Source organism: Pteropus medius, unplaced genomic scaffold (assembly GCF_902729225.1).
Source record: "Pteropus medius unplaced genomic scaffold, Ma_sr-lr_union100, whole genome shotgun sequence".
Lineage (NCBI taxonomy): Eukaryota > Metazoa > Chordata > Mammalia > Chiroptera > Pteropodidae > Pteropus > Pteropus medius.
This window is the reverse complement of record NW_024354500.1, coordinates 33,542,656-33,560,341: the sequence shown is the minus strand read 5'-3', so window position 1 is coordinate 33,560,341 and position 17,686 is coordinate 33,542,656. Positions and strand designations below refer to the sequence as shown.

The 17,686-nt window shown below is 32.8% G+C and overlaps 1 pseudogene; it reads left to right on the top strand.

The window, feature by feature from the left end:
• The first annotated feature begins 15,901 nt into the window (after positions 1-15,901).
• LOC120595288 (uncharacterized) lies at positions 15,902-16,020 on the top strand (annotated as a pseudogene).
• The last annotated feature ends 1,666 nt before the right edge of the window (positions 16,021-17,686 follow it).

The following is a 17,686-nucleotide window of genomic DNA, read 5'->3' as shown; positions in this document are numbered from 1 at the left end:
TTGTTATCTAAATCACCATATCTCTTTAAAAATTACTATAACTCAATGGCTAATGCCAAGAATAATATGAAGCAATCAAATAGGCAATCATATAATAGTACTCATATCATAAATATGAGTTTGAACACCAAGGAATCACCTCGGAATACTTGCAATTTGGGGCCTCATGAAATAGTAATAATTACATTGTTCAGAATACAACAATCTACACACATCCTAATTTTTCTTCCTTTGTATTTCCCTTCTTTCATATTTTAAGGATGTGCAGGACTTCAAAACTCAGATAAAATCCATTAAATCTTTTAACATGGCCCCCAATGTGACCTCTAACACAACTAATAATGTAGATCATATCACAAAGGCTGCCAGATTTAGGATTCATTTGATACTTCTTCCCCTTTTTATAGCTATTGTCCTATTCATTGAGGAATAACAAATTCACTTAGCTGGAAACTTATCTTTAAGTACCTCTTGTGTTCTTTAGGTTCTGGAGAAAAGCACAAGTTAGTGCTAAGTTAAGATTAGTTTTCAGGGCCTGCCAGTAAGGATGAGTCATAATGTTACAGTTTGTTGCTAATGGTATAAACCAAAAAACAGGTATAGAACACACAGGTAAATACTTCTCTGCAGCCTACATATATAAGAGGTTAGAATGAGTCACAAGGAACTTAACATATATAAGAGGTTAGAATGAGTCACAAGGAACACACTTATTCTAAACAGACCTGTCTTCTGCTTCTTGTGGTGAATTCATGGTCAGTATGGTGCTGTGTGAACTCAAGCTTCATAAACCTAACCCCGTTACACTGCTCAGAGAATGACAGATGAGAATTACAAAAATTTACTATTCATCCTGGCCTAATTTGGCTCTTTCTACCAGTGCTTATCCCTCTGTCTGAAGGCCATTCACATAAAGAAGAGTGTCTGGGGTAGGTATGAGATAACAGGACCATGTGCCAATCCAGAGTCAATCAAAGGTGTTTGTTTTATATTTGACTCTTCTCTTCCTTTCTTTGTTCTTTTGTGTAAATCCCTTAGTCCTTTCACTTTTTTTTTCCCACTAAGTCCCTCTTTCTCTTTTGCCTAAATTCCAACATGAATCATCACTCATCTTCTGTCCATTAGTTATCTTACAAAAATGATCTCTTGATTCTCTGGATGGGCAAGAGAAGGATGAAAAGGAACTTTGTGATCAAATCTTAGTATATAGTATGAACAAAGCAATCAAAATGTTCATACTGTAGAAAGCTATTTTCACTCCATTCTTCCTCTATCTACTTTTGAATGTTGAATACATTACAAAATGCCCTCTATTTGTGATATGTTTCAGACACAAGAAGTGTAGAAGTGAAAAAAATCCAAATATCTTCTATATAATATTTCTAGTTCAAACTTCATAATTAATCATTATTTAAGCTCTTAATTGTATATATATCAACCCCATACCACTGTGGCTACTCAACCTTCTATCGATTACATAATACTACTAACATTCTATAAATGTATTTTAATACTTTTTTGAAGTAGCTTACAAGACAGAAGCTCATTAGATATAGTCCTATATTTTTTTGAAATGCAAGTTATAATGATGGGTTTTATTACTTTCTATTAACTAATATTATTGCTAATTTTCCATTTTGATGAAAATGTTATGGGAAGGTAGTTTGATTCTGCTGTTTTATACTTATTGTTATCTTGCCAGTTGTTTGATTGAATCGATAAATTATTGTGTTATCCTGTTTCTGAATGAATGAGCTATCAAATATTTTTCTGGTGATTCTGATGTGTTGCGTGAAGTCCTGGAAAGAATAAAATGTACATTAGATAATTTCAAAATTTTCTCCAGAGACTAGTCATTAGGAATACAAAGAAAAATAAGTATCACTAAGTTGTAGATGTACATATATTTTCTATCATGCTCTGTGCCATTTGTAAAGAAAAAATTATCTTATTCAATGAGGCAATGAATTCATTTTCAAGAAATTCAAGGAGGAGAAATAGAAAAAAAAGAGACTGAGGTAAGAAGATAAAAAATAAAGGTTAATGACTAAAAGAAAGGAAGAGAAAAAAACAGAGATAGAAGGAATGAAGAAAGATAGCAAGAGGCCAAGAAGAAAAAAAGAGGGAGGGAAGAAACAAATGACAATGACAGGAAGAAGAGAAGAAGAGTGAGGGATTTTTTCTCTTAGGAAACATTAAATGGCTCTTCCTTGTCTAAAATAATGAACAAGTTTCCTCCATTGATGCAATCCTTGCCTGTCTCTCTTGCCTTTGCAAGCCCCTTCTTTTTGTTTTTAATTTTTATTTTTCATTCAGAGTTGACATTTGATACTATTCCATACCAGCTTCAAGTGTACAGCATAATGGCCAGACGTCTAAGCAGACCTCTTCTTGACCCTGAAACTCAAGCTAACTCCCATTGTCCATTGAATATACTTGGCTCTCTCCTACTCCAAGTCTTTGTACATGTTGTTTGTTTGATTTGCTTTTCCCTCAATCATCAAGAATTATCTCTGCCTATTTGTCCCAGGCATTGGCTCTAAGTTTCATTCTCATAGTTACAACAAAGACTTTTTTTTAAATAGATGTATTTATATGGAACTAGCAGTATCCTCACACATCACCAAGGCCATGACCAAGAGTCTATCTTATTATTTATCTAAACTCAAAATAAAAAAGAGAGAAAAATACTGGGTTTTATTTTTTTAGAATAATAAAATGTACATGCACACTGTAACTCAAAAAGTATAATTTTTAGAATACTATATAAACGATATAGTTTACAATTTGCAATACTATGAAAACAATACAAAATAAACAGTATTTAGCTTTGACTGCTCATTTTCCTAAAGGAAAAACAAAATATTAAAAATGAATTCACTGCCAGTAATTCCTAAAAAGAAAATAATCTACCCATGCATTCTCCTTAGAAATAAAGAGGAGAGGTTAATTCTTACTCAAGTATTAATGGAAAATTTTAAGGATACACAGCAGAAGGACACAACATGTGATGGAAGCTGTCCTTTAGTCTAAGTGGGCAGAAGCGGTAAATGCCCACAAGGCTTCAGGAATGTAAAGCACAGGGGACTGACCTATTAGAGATAAAATGGGGTGGGAATCACTCTTAGGCAGTTACCCATACTCATTATAGCTCTGCTGCTTACAAACGCTTTTTGATCCAGGGTCACATTTTTTTCAATTTTTATTCATAGGATTTTTGACAGAACAATTAGAAATCTAAGACAAATAATAACATTGAGAAAATGATGCATTGAGTTCTACTAACCTTATGTAATTTAATATTCTATTAAGCTAAAATTCCCTTTTAGTCTAATTCCATAGTCTACAAACTATCTTTTATGTGTGGTTGAAATTTCAGTGTAGGTCTAAATACAGAAAGAAAATATGCTGGTCGTCCTAGCGCAAGTATTCACACTTGCATTACGTGTATATGCTGTTGATATTTTGAACATATGTCTCAACCAAATGATATTAATTATGAGAGGCCTTACCTAAGATATATACCTACTTCACTGCAAAGTTGGTTTTGGACCGTGGCAAGTGAAATATCATAGAAGATAGCCAAGGGACTTCTAGTGGCATCACTCTACTTAATATCTACTGGATACTTTTATTTTTTTTTAAATTCATACCTGCAGAAATTCATATGTACCTATTAGGACAGGTTACTCAACAGTTACAGGACTGTTGTACTATCAGCTAATTCAGAGACGCCAAATACACTAATGTAATGAGATGTTGGGTTATATAAGAGATGAAGCAGAGAATGTCTAGGAGCCAGGATGTTCTAATAAAAGCCCAGAGAGAGGAGTGTGTGTTTGGGGTTTGGGGTGAGGAGGGGCTTATTGTATCATGAAGAAATTGATTGTCTTGGATTAGAGGTACAAAATATGAAATATAGAAATGTAGAAAATGAGGTGGAGCAGTTTCAAACACAAGGTCAGCTTTTTCGAAACGATGCCAGGGATAACCTCATCCTAAGTAAAAAAATGTGAGAGGAGGATTTTTCCTCCCCATATTTTTTATTCTCTCTTTTTTCTCTTTTATTTCCTCTGAACTTTACCACATGGTACCTTCCCAGAAGTCAATATCCTGTCTTTTTCTTTGGATACGTTACTTTTTACGGCACATTTGAGAGTTCTGGCACTGTATTACAAAGTAAAACGTCTACTTGGAATTCCGGAAACATCTCATACTCAATCTATATGTCTAAAACAGAACAAATTATCTTATCAGACCCCCCATCTCTAACAATGAACTTTTAGCTTGTCCTTTATGATTTTCGTCAGTGGATTATTTTCTACATAGTAGTTCCAGGTTCATTCTTTTCTCTTTCCTTTCCCTTAAGCTGCCAGTCAATAGTTTCTAAAGATTTGTTGATGCTCCTTCTAATTATCTCTTGCATATTCTTCTCTTATGCAGGCCCATTGTTCCTACCTTGAGACAAGCTTTCATCATGCCTTGTCTTGAGTACTTAAATCAGAAGTCAATTGAGTCCATCAGCTCAAGGAGATTCATTTTAATACAAGACGCAAAGAATACCCAAGATGGAAAGAATGAATGATATATAATTTATCTATGGCTTTATTTATGCATTCATTTTACAACTGCATCTGAGTCCCCACTTTAAAGAGACATGGTGCTGGGCAATGGGGATTTATCAGTGACTAAAAAACAATTTCCCGGCTAACAAGGAGTTGAAATCCTACTTGAAAGAAATTGATAAACAAACAAATAAAATAATTATAGATTGTGATAAATCCGGTTCAGAAATAATCTGATGTGATAATCAAAAGTGAAGATAAGGAGTAAAGATAGATATGAGTAGTCTTCACAAACAATTTTGGAAAGTAATTTGAATTAAGCACTTTCCTACTTTACCTCTGATGCCTCTAGACCCCTCAGTAAATTCATGCTGTCTTCTGCATATCCAACCATACACCCTGGCATCAAAACACCACTGAAGTAAATACCCTTCCTCCAGAACAGTCTATATACTGTGTGCTTTAGTTTTAGTCTGCTTTAGTTTAAAAATAAAACTAGATTAATTAGCACTTAAGTAACTTTCATGCAAGCGTCCCAAAGACTCAAATTTAATTTCGTTATTCTAAATTTTATTATTATAGGAGCTGACAGGTACATGTGAGAATGAAAAATTAATTGCTTCAAGGTACAGTGTTCATATCTATCCTTAAATAATTATCTGTTGACCATCCTTTGATCTAGTATCATGGAATTGCATGTTTGGTCAGTAGATTTTTGGTTAATAAACAATATCTTAAATGCTAAAATCACAGGTTTAAAAGTCACATAAAGATGTATTGCTTTAAAAAAAAGATGTTTTAATCATTTTTGTCTACAGAGTGAGAAAAAAAGTAATGTTAGCAACTAAAATTTTCAATAGTCTATTTTAACTTTTAACTATTATCTATAGTTCAAGTTTAGTTTAGTGTAGATTAAAGTGAAGGGTTTAGAGATTCAATCATCTTAAAGATCAAAACATTTTTCCAAATATAACATACAGAAGGTTAAAAAAAATAAGTACTTTCATTGTAACCTCTCCTTAATGTTAAAGGAAAAGGCAATATTTGACCAACGAAGTTCAAGGGGCAAACTCATGTTAGAATGACTGGCTGATAGACGTTAACATCACTCCCTTTTATGTCTAAGTGGCTCTTTAACACTCAGAGATTTAAGTGCTGGATTTAGAAAAAGAAAGAAAATAACTTTAAAGGTGTTAACTTCATCTTGTGCCATAAAAGAGATGTTTAATTAAGCCACTGGTAGTTCTTGGGTGGTTTTCAGTTTAGTTTTATACTTTTGAGATGAAAAGGTACGTTCAAAATTATGTACAAAGTACCTTTTAGAAACTTTGGAAAGGTCAAGGAGAAAACAGCTGTATTTCAAAAGCTGAACTTTTCAAGGTTTTTCTCTGATTTTTCTAAAACAAGATAGCCTCCTCCTCCTCTTAATAGTTCTTCAAGGCCTTTTTGGTAGCCAAAATCTTTGTTCTTTTTTTTAAGCAGCTTTTTAACAGAAGAACTAAAAATTAATTATGGCTATGGAACTTTTACACAGAAGAGTTTAAAAAGCACAGACGTAAAGAAGGGAAAAAGATGAGGGCCCATTTATCTTATATTGACAGGACTAGCTTCAAACGATGACCTTGAATCATAATCATCCTAATGAGCTCAAAATATTTCACTTTAACAAGTGAAACTATAATCAAATCAGTTTCTGAAAGCTCTACTAATGAGCATTTCCTTTGATGAAAACATGGTTAACTGTCTTAGTCTGCAGGAGGTGCACTACAGTAAGAGGCCAGCTCCTGACAACTCATTAGCTGACCTGGGGAGAGAGTAATTTGAATGCTTTTGATAAAAATTTCAAGGCTTTTTTTAACTTAAATTACAATTTATGCATTTTTATAAATAGTATAATTTTTCTAAGTTGGGGGAAACTAGCAAGACTTCAAAGCTATGGAACAAAGTTTGTTTATCACATTTGGTCTGTTGTATCCCCAGAACCAGGAAGGAGAAATATGTTTAATTAGTGACTGCTAAGTTGGGGCCAATCCCTATATTGCATTTTTACAGGCTGTGTTTTTACAGGTTGATATGATGTTCAATGAACTTTAATCTTAAATCCTAAGATTTAGGGTTGAAAATTAGAAGTCGCTATAATTTACTATGAGTCTTAAGAATGTCTTCTGAAACTACTTTCTCCGATAAAAGAAACTCAATTTACCCAAAGCAGCAAAATAAACAAATAAAAACTGAAATATGGCTTACTTTTATTTGCATTGTTCATTAAGAACGCCCACATTAGAATCAGTTGCTATTTTAACTACTGCTTTGCTCTATTCAGCACTGAGAAATTCTTTCTCTCTCTCTCTCTCTCTCTCCCGCTCTACCTCCTTCTTTCTCTCCAGACCAAACTTCTCAGAACAGACTGTCAAAGAAGAATATGAAACAGAAGAATAGTTTTAAATATCACTGGAAGACATCTTAATTGCTTCAGAGGCCAATTCATTTGTCTCCTCCATCCTCCAAAGTTTCCCTTTGCTGTTGAGCTGTTCTACTTTCTATTTGTCATATTTCTTACTGTACTTTGCAAGGCAAACCACAGAGATGGTTTGTGTCATAGGCACATGAGACACTGGCCAAGGACTTATACATCAAAGGTGGGAGCTGAGAAACTTAATAAGATATCAAAAGTGATCAGATCTCAGGGTAGAGAGATTTTTTTCCTAAACTGACTAGGATTTTTTGCTAAGAATGGACTGGGCATGTAATGGCCTGCTGAAATGTGAAAGGGTTAAAGAATAATTAAAACCTGAAACTGGACAAAGGAAGTCTATAACTTAGGCCTAGTTTCTGGAACCCCTAACCACATTCTGTTAATCATGAAACTTGTAACAATGAGCTCATACGCTAACTGCCAATTTTAGCCTGTGTAACCCTGCTTGCTTGCGTGGCATGAAAAATAATCAATTGTATATAAGCTGAAAATTACTGTTTGGCCATCGCCCATGGGAACACTGGCTATTGTCCATGGGAACATAGGCAATCACCCATAGGAACATAACATTCTAACACAAGCTTTCTGCTTCTGTACTTCCCGCTTGCACACCTGACCAGTGGGTTGACAGGTAGTGAATAGGAGAAAGATGGACCTTTGTGTTTAAGACAGAATGAGGAATGGGATTTGGGGCTTAAAAACCTTGTATCTTGGCATTTCGAGGCTGCTCCTTTGCAAGGACAGCCGCCGGCTAATAAACTGTCTCCTGGTTAAGAGCACTCAAGTTGGGTCTGGTTATTCTGGACACAACAGGCAAACCAAAGATAGGACAAGGGCCAAATCTGAGGCCTAATCAAAAAGAGGGCTCTGAGGATACTGGTTTGTCAAAGAGACTTTTCACCAGCCAACAGCACCATAATTTATGCCTGAATAAAGCTTATCTAGCACACATATTTTCTCAGTAAGGCACATCGCAACCTTCTTGCACTTAGGAACATTAAAGAGTACTTTAGCACTAGATTAGGGTGCTGCTTAAATAGCAAAATCACCAACAAAGACAAAAATGTGAACAGCGTGGCACTAATAGACCTAGAAAAGGACCTTTGTTTACGATATGAGAGCTACAACAAGGAAGCAGAGCATCACCCTGTTCTGTCTCAGGGATGAGCGCTGTGTTCGGATACGCCTTCCCCTAACTCAGACAGGGCAGGAAGTTCAGCTCTGTGGATGTGGAGCGAGCGAGAGGGGCTCAGGGAGGTGGTCACACATTCTCCTCTGTGTTCTTTGTGATCTGTGAATCCCTGAGAAAATCTTTGGTTTGATGATTGTCAGCTGCAGTACCTCTTTGGGAAAAATAGTGATTCTACTAGTACTTTGTGGAAATTTAACAGAAAGAGTTTGTACTTACTTTAGGTATTTTAAATAATTTTTTTCTCATCTAATTTTTTAATTTATAACAGGAAATCTCCCTATTGTTAATATAATGATTTTAAAGTAGCATTTTAATAAATATATTATATACATACTAATCTTATTATCAATAAATATGCCTTCCCCTATCTGATAAAAAGTTCATGTGTCATGAGAATATATTTAAATGGTTATACTAAATTAAGCTGTATAGGTATTTTAAATTTTATAATGAAAGTCACTATGCAGAAAAAATAACAGATTTTAGAAAAATTCACTTTTATGGAAAGTTTTCTAGGAGTATACAAATAGTTGCTTTATTAAAATATTTTATATTTAGATATTTTTCAGCACAAATTATTCATTTATCTGCATTCATTATCTTTCTAGTCTGTATTTTAAAGTCTTCTATAATTACAATGGTATCATAGAGGTTTCTTCTGTTCATTTTATTGTGTTTATAAGTTTGCTTGAGTTACTTATCAGTCTTCAAATTTATCTAAGGAATATTTTGGTTCTGTAAATTATGGGACAACATATAGAGACTTTACTTATATCATATTCTCTACTAAGTGCATATTCTTTTTATTTCAAGTAGCAGCAGTCCAAGAATCTCACTTAATAACTGTAAGTCAATTTTACAAAATGATATTAGTGAACCAGGTGCCAAGATTCTAGATTTTTAGCTTGATGAGACTCAATTCCTATATAGAAAATCTCTTAAATTTTTAATTAATGATTTTCTACATTAATTTCAAATTTTTATTTTTAAATTTAATAATTTCTGTATCAGTGTTTGTTTTTAATTTTAAATGAAGTATCATGATAATGATTCCAGATTAAGTTACATATACTTCTATAATAAAATTTTCAGATGATACAGAAACTATAAAGAAGAAACTGAAAACCACCCATATAATAGTCACTGTTATTAACAGTCTAGTAACCATTATTTGCGATTACTAACCACTGTTGCTAGCAATATTGTAATCAATATTCTCATATGGTAAAAGGGGTTAAAAAAAAGAGGAAATATTCTCACACATCTTCACACCACTATATAAAGTATTTCTGTGAAAAATATTACTATTATTATTATTACTATTATTATTATTATTGCTGATCCAAGAATATGCATATTTTAAATTTCGATAATTTTGCCAGATGCCCTTCCAAAGCAGTTGTATCAATTTACAGTTCTACTAAAACTATACACGACTATAGCTTTCCTATACTTTTGTTAGCTTTGGATGTCATCAGTTATTTTAATAATCCCCAAACTAATAACTAAAGAATGTTATTTTCTGGCTCTTTTAATTTTCATTTATTTTTTTTTAAGTGAAAGTAGAAAAATTCTCACTGTTTGAAAGTTAGGCAAGATGACTTTGGGACTAAACTCATAATGGATGCTCACTAAAAGTTTTTGAGAAAATGAGTGTTTGATTGTGTCCAAACTCTAGCTTTCATATAAACACTTGAAGAGAAAAGAATTCTTAATTTTATTTTTCACATGTCTCCATGGAAAGAGAGTCAATATCCTCTATTCAAACTCCCAATCCCAAATTCAGGATCCAGTTTCAGCGTTTGTCAGCCTTGTCTATGTAGTGTTTAAAGTCTGATAACTTTACAGGCATTTCCTTTTCCTTTTCTTCTAAACTCATATGAAGAAAAATTAAATTGTCACTGTCCTCCATGTTTTTACATTCCATGTACTTTTTAATGATAGCTACATTATTTTCATACTAATAATTCAATTACTAAAACATTAACTGGCAATGAGATAGCCAAATAATGAAAATTTAGCTTCAGTGAAATCTTGCTTATATAAAAAAAAAATGTCACAAAGAAACAACATTCATAGAGATGTTTGGTTTCTTTCTTTATCGGAGCATTAGTATGGAAAACAGAGAACATAGTGTTCCCATTGTCACTGTCCTATTCTTCAGCAGTTTAATGAAATTCATTTAGTATACACATTATTTCTGGACACAATCCACCAGAAACTTCAGGTATATAAATTAGCCATCACACTTAAATTAGGCAGCGTACAAAGACTGACATTTTTGATTGTGCCTTGATCTAACATCCAGAAGTACATGGATGATAAGACAGTCAAAATCAATAAAAATTCATATGCTTGAGCCAAAACACACCCATACATATGCACACACATCGTTAACGTAGTATTACTGGAATAAATTTTAAACTAAAAAAAAAAAAAAATCAAAAATTTTTTTGTTGATATGGTTAAAGCTATGATTTCGAAATAAATCTCAAGTTGACTTTTAGTAAAAGAAGAGATTAGAATTGTTTCTAATTTTAGAAAACAACTTATAGAATTTCTTTTTATAAGTGCCTTCCTAACATCTAGAATGATATTCAAGGAATTTTATTGAATTTCTTTCTGTTAAATACATTTAAAAATTGAAATCATTATTTTTTATGAGAAGCTTTATTTCATTTTCTATATATATTTTGATACCGAGGAAAGAGTAGGTATTATTGAGAAATCAAGGAGAACAATGGCTCCTTAATCAGTTGGCTTCCTTAATGGAATATATAATTTTGCTTTTCTTAATTTTTTGCTGATAATTAAAACCAGCAAATAATAGAGAGTAGAGGCCGCTAATATGACAAGTATATATAAATTTAAAGTCAAATATTATGGATCTTTTTTGCCTTTTGTGGTCCTTTTGTGTGGCCTTTTTGTGGCCTTTTCGTGGCCCCTTTATTTTGGTTGTTGTGGTTACAGCACTCCGATACAGCTCTTCACTGGGACCATGTGCCTCCTTGGGGCATTCTTTGTCTTTCTAAACATACTTTTAATAAATCCTTTCTAAATTTCAAAAAAAAGTAAAAGTCAAATGTTAGAAGAGGAAAACTATTTGTATCATTTACAAAAGGGTGTTCGAATTCTTAATTTTAAAGAAATTCTACTGAATGTTTTAAAAATAGAAAAATCCATTAGAAAAATGGACAAAGAACATGAACAGAAATTTACACACACACAAAAAACAAACACAAAGGAATAATGAACACACTAAATGAGTTTTAACTTCACTATCAATAGAAATTAAACTGCCCTATTTCATCAATCAGATTAGAATAAAAATAATAATAAAACTGTTGGTTAGGTGGAGATCTATGGAATTATTTACACACTGTTGATAGAAGTCTAATTTTCCATCTTTGTTGAGATTAATTTCACAAAATACTTCAAAAGTTTTAAAGTATTCATATTTAGCAGTTCTAGCAATTAGGACTAAAGAAATTTGTACAAGATAGGTTATTATAGTCAAGCTTATAATCACTGTGATATAAAATAAAAACACCTAAATGTTTATTAATATGATTCTGGGTAATGAAGAAATCCTAAGCAATTTTAAACAGTAAGATAAGTCTCATTTCACTGATATGAAAAGATAAATTCAAAATATAAGCTCCAGAACACCATGCATAGTATGATTGCTTTAATGTTAAAAAATACTTGCATATGTATATATGTATATTCTTTTTGTCCAAATGTCTGTGATCTTTTATATGCATGAACATTTTCTATAAAAAAGTACAAGAAGGTGTTAACAGTGATTATGTCAGCCATGTGTCAGTTAATGTGACAAGGATTCTGAGAGGGAAAAAATCTTAAATTTTTATTTAATATCCTCCAAATTTTATGAGCTTTGAGCTGAGTACTATTGCCTTTGTAATAAAATCTCCTATTTAAAAAAAAATAATTTTTATTATAATAAAAAAGATAATCACTTGCTCTACTCCACCCTATTATTGTCAAGGTGTCTTATTCCACTTTTACTAGGCCATAACTATAAGAATATACCTAATCCTTTAACTTATAACCTATTGGATCTCCTTCTTTGTAGAATTATACCTACTTATCATCATCTCTCTTCAAGAAAAGGACCGTATTTTAAAATGTGAGCTTTCACAAGTCCTGATCATTTTCTTCTCCAGGTTAGATGAGCTCGATTTCTTAAACACTCTGGGTTCCAATCTCTTCAATATTCTAGCCACCCTCTAGGTATAATCCATCTTTTCAGAAACTCTTAAATGCAGCCTGCAGAACTGAATAGAATATTTAAGACATGGTCTGAGCAGTGCAGATTATAGTGAAACTATTACCACCCTTGAACTTGACTCTCTACCTCTATTAATGCAGTTTAAGAATGCATTAACTTTTTAAAGCATCCATTAACACCATATTTGCTCATATTGAGCAGGTAGTCAAATAAAACCATAGGAATTTTGCCATAAATTTCCCTACGCTGTAATTGTGCAATAAATAAGAGTTTACAACAACCTAGTAAAATTTTATTTTATTTGTTTCAGCCCATAGTTCCTACCCGAAAAACCCTTTTTTTTCAGGCATGTAACTATCATCTAAACCAGTAGCCACCCTTTCTAGCTTTGCATTACTTGCAAAAGTGCTAATTATTTCTTCTTTCAGCTCAAACTGCTGAAGAAAAGAAAGCAAAAGGAGAATCTCAGTTCCAGAGATCTCCAGAGTTTGCCATCAATCCATTACTACTCTTGGGATAGTCGTTCCATCAGTTTTGAATTAGTAGATTGCTCATGTTTTCTTGTCCTTAAGAATATTAAGAGAATGAATCATCATGACATGTGTTGCACAAATATAGATAAGCATTTCTGTGGCCTTTCTCAGCAATCATTTTACAATTTGTATACATAATATACTATATACATAATAATATCTACAGAAGAGTAGAATGTAGCACAACTTAGGCTGTCTTTTAGAAATATAAAATGTTGAGTTGGTGGACCTGAACTTCTCAACTCCTATTGTTTACATCATTACAATGACATATGTATTATCTTCTCAATTGTATCTAGATGAATCAATTTTAATTGTATGTCTCTCATGTTTAAAGTTTATGAGAAACAATAATTTATGTGATGCATCGTGGCATGTAGTAGTTTAAAGCACAGACCCTGGGACCAAAGTTGCTTGGGTTTAAAAATCAGTTTCACCATTTAATATTATGTAATCTTTGAGTGAATTACTCAAACATGCTGTGCCTTTATAGTACAGTTGACCCTTGAGATAAGAAGCACCTATCCCCACACAGTTGGAAAATTCACTTATAATTTTTGACTCTCCAAACGAGTCTCTCAATAGCCATGGGAGATTAATTCAAGGACCCCCGTGGATACTAAAATAGTTGAATGCTCAAGTCCCTAATATAAAATGGCATAGAACTATGCATATAGTCAGCCTTCCACATCTGCAGATTTCTCAACTATGGATAGAAATACTGGTTTTGATGTGCGGTTCATTGAATCCATGGTTACAAAACCAAAGGATACAGAGGGCTGACTGAATATTTGTTGAAAAAAATCCCCATAGAAGTGGATCTGTGCAGTTTAAACCCATGTTGTTCAAAGGTTAACTGTATCTTTCTTTCAAAGGGATTGAGTTAACATGTGTAAAGCTCTAAGTAAGTATAACCATTAATATTATTATGACATTTTCAAAGGAAAAATATTGTAGTATTAGATGAACTGTAAAGCAACAATTCTGACATATTGCTATTTTCCTTGAATTACCTTATTCTATGTCTTATAAAAGATGCATTTATTACTGTCTCCTAAGACTTATATAACATATTTCTACAGTTCAATACTTCTATCCATTCACTGAAGTAGTATATGAATGTTTGTCATTATCAAATTACTTACTATAAGGCTGAAATGATTGCTGGCCTACTCTTGTAAGCTCTCATAAGAAAGTTATAAGTCCATTGTCTGGGACTCTGAACATTCAGGGGTCAGGTGGAAACTTATACCCCCTCCCACATACTTTCTACAGCTTCCACCATGCTACTTCATATCACTGATATCAGTACAACTCAGGACTAGAAAATAAGTCAAGTGTCAGATCCCTCCAGTGTAGTTGATAGCCTCCCCATAGTACAGTTTCCCCAGCAAACTATTTCTGGACACAATTCTCTAACATACCTTCTTACCTTACCCAAGTTTCATTGCCTCTGGTCTTTGTTTTTGGCACCCCACTCCAGATACTTGGCAATTCTGAGTTCTTTTATTTCCAAGATTATCTTACCTGAGGCATAGACTTTCTGTTTTCTTTTGTCCCTTTCTCAAAATCCTGAAAATCCCTTTATTTCACATCAAAACTAAGATCGGCTAGATCAAATTTGAACATATCATTCCTTGGGAAGGCTAGCTGAATTCAGATCAGAGTGGAAAAATTAACCTAATAGCAATGTATCAGGAAAAGGCTTTTTCTGACCCTTAGGGAATAGGGAAAAAGATGCAAAATGTAAGAATAGATGTTACTCTGACAATGTTAACCATTACTACATTCATTCATCAAATAATTACTAAGCAGTAAACACCAGAATAGATGGTAGAAACACAAAGCTAAATATAATTTAGTGTCAATTCTCAAGGAAATTAAATACAGAGAAGAAAACGCTCACAATTAATAATAAAATTACAGTGCGATAAGTACCATAAAAGCAAAGATGATGAATTCATAATTGCAAAAAATTATGTGTGTAGTTTCTGTCAAAATTATCTTTATTTACAGAATCAAATGTCTTGATTCTGGGGTAGACAGACAAATCAATTCAGAAAAACCAAACCTATTCTCTAGTCTAAAGCCCTGCTCCTCAGAGTATTATCTCTCCAGGCCAAGAGCATCTGAATCATCTGGAATTATATCAGAAATGCCAAGTCTCAGGCCCCACCCCAGACCTAATGAATCAAAATCAGAGTGTTACTTATACCCCTCAGTAATTCATGAACACATTAAAATTGAGAAGCACTGTTCTAAAACAAATCTTGGGTTGAAGAAACAATGGCTAGCTCCAATCTAAACATACTACAAGAAAGTGAGTTAGTACCTCTTTGAGGGTAAGGAAGATGCTCATTTATCTAATGTGTAGCATACAACAGGTATTCAATATATGTCTTTGTTGACTGAATACACTAGTGAATAACTAAAGGGATAAATAAAACATTAATGAACAATATATTAATGTTTTTTGAGCATGTAAGAGGAGAGAGTGAAATAACAAAAGAAACATAACCTAGCATGTTAAATTAGTCATTTTAAATAATACTTTGAGTATTGTCAATTAAATTAAGGAAAAATAAACATACAAGCAGAAGGCATTCCAGTGCTGTCAATTTGAATTTGAATTTCACTTAGTTCTAGTTTTTAGTGCTAGAAAACTAATAATTTTAGTAACATTTTCAGGGTTTTCAGGTTTTATTACCTGAAAATGTTTATATTTAAATATATATATATTTTTTAATTTAAGTTTATGTTTGAATAAGAGTTGATTATTGCTAATTTCCTAGTCACATAACTTAGCAGCATGGAATTTAAGGTTTCAGAATAATAATAAACACTCTATTTGTTCTAACATTATGTATCACAAGTACATGTGCAGTCTATGGCCATGCTACCCTGAACAAGCCCGATCCCGTCTGATCTCGGAAGCTAAGCAGGGTTGGGCCTGGTTAGTACTTGGATGAGAGACCACCTAGGAAGACCAGGTTCTGTAGGTGTAAAAAATAAAAAAAATAAGGGATTGTAAGCTGACAAGGTCCTTGCAATCTGTGAGGTCAACTAAAGGTTGCCTCACCTAAAAAATAAATTAAAAAAAATAATCTTTACAAGTACACATGCATTAGAAACCCATAAAATCCCAAAGAGCCACATTGAATTGATAAATGCTAAAAAGAGGGGCAATAAATTCCAGGATGAAGCAAAGCATAAGTTTTTATTATTTCATATGCTAAAAAATAGAAGGAGAAAAATATAAATCTTTTTGCTAAAGAAGAAAAATGCTTCCAGAAAAATTTAGGGAAACTTTTAGAATTGCTTGATTCTAATTAAATAAATATAACCTACAGTGGCTATTGAAGCTCTGATTTTATTTGCATATGTTAATATGAACATAGCAACTAAATCTCTAGACAAAGATTATTCCACATCCCCAAAATACAAAATATTTTAAAATTTTCTCAAATATAAATGTTTACCTGTACCACAAATCAGTTAAATCATGTCTCAAGTTTTAGAGCAGCATGAAAATGGCCAGAACACTTGATATTATAAACATCTCAGAGTAGGAATATTACAGAGCCTATATATTAATAGCAGATATAAATGTATTTCTAGTTCGTCAGTAGCCTAATATATTACAAATGATCCTCAGTGGCACCTGCACTCTTGAAGGTGCAAGATACAGATGTGCTAAATTGGTTCTATGTATCTGTGAAGCAAGATGTAAAGGGACTGGATTGGCTCTATGTATCTTTAGCCAACAGGCAATGCACAAAAATTACAAAAAAAATAAGTTTAGCTCACCATAAAAAGAACTTTATAACATTTAAAGCCATCTAAAAGTAAAAGATTGTGTAATTTGGTTAGATTTACCTACAGAAGAAAGATTTTACCCAGAAATCATATGACACTCTGAAGGGCATTTTGACTTTGGACAAAATAAATGCTGAGTTTTTTTTCCTATTTTTGAATTATCATAACATATGGAACATGAAATTGAACATTTTGCATACCTATTCTTGACTGAAAAAATTATAGTTCATCCCCACTTCCTGTGTCATATCAAAGCACTGTTCTTATTTATTAAAAAATGCATTGCTTCTCCATCTTCCATCTCCATAATATCTTTTGATTACAGGGTTTGATAGCATGATAAATAATGGGCCACTACTCCTCATTGTACTTTCCTTCTCATCTCATGTTCCAATTGTGAATTAAGGCCAGTGCCTCTCAATAAGTGCAAATAGATCACATCATACCTAGCAGATGATTTATAAAGCTCATGAAAGACATGTTCATTTTTGTGGGATGGTTGAGGGTAGGAGTGGATTCTGAAATAGTCTCAGAAGAAGAAGAAGGGGGTAAAAAAAAAACCTTTTACTCACTAGACTTAAGAATAAAGAACTTCTACAACAAAGACTTTCAAAATGATTTCTAGTCTTATGCAATTCCTAGATGAGTTGTTTACCTATATGTTATAGAGACTAAATAATTCCCTCTATTCCTCCTTCTCTTCCTCCTTCTCTTCTACCTTCTCTTACTTTCTTCCTTCCTTTTGAAATGCGATCACTAAAAAATAAGAAAAAGGAAGAAGAGGGAAAATAGAGTTATCTTTCTCCCTTCCCTCCCTCCTTCTCTCTTTGACTTAAAAAAAAAAATCTATTT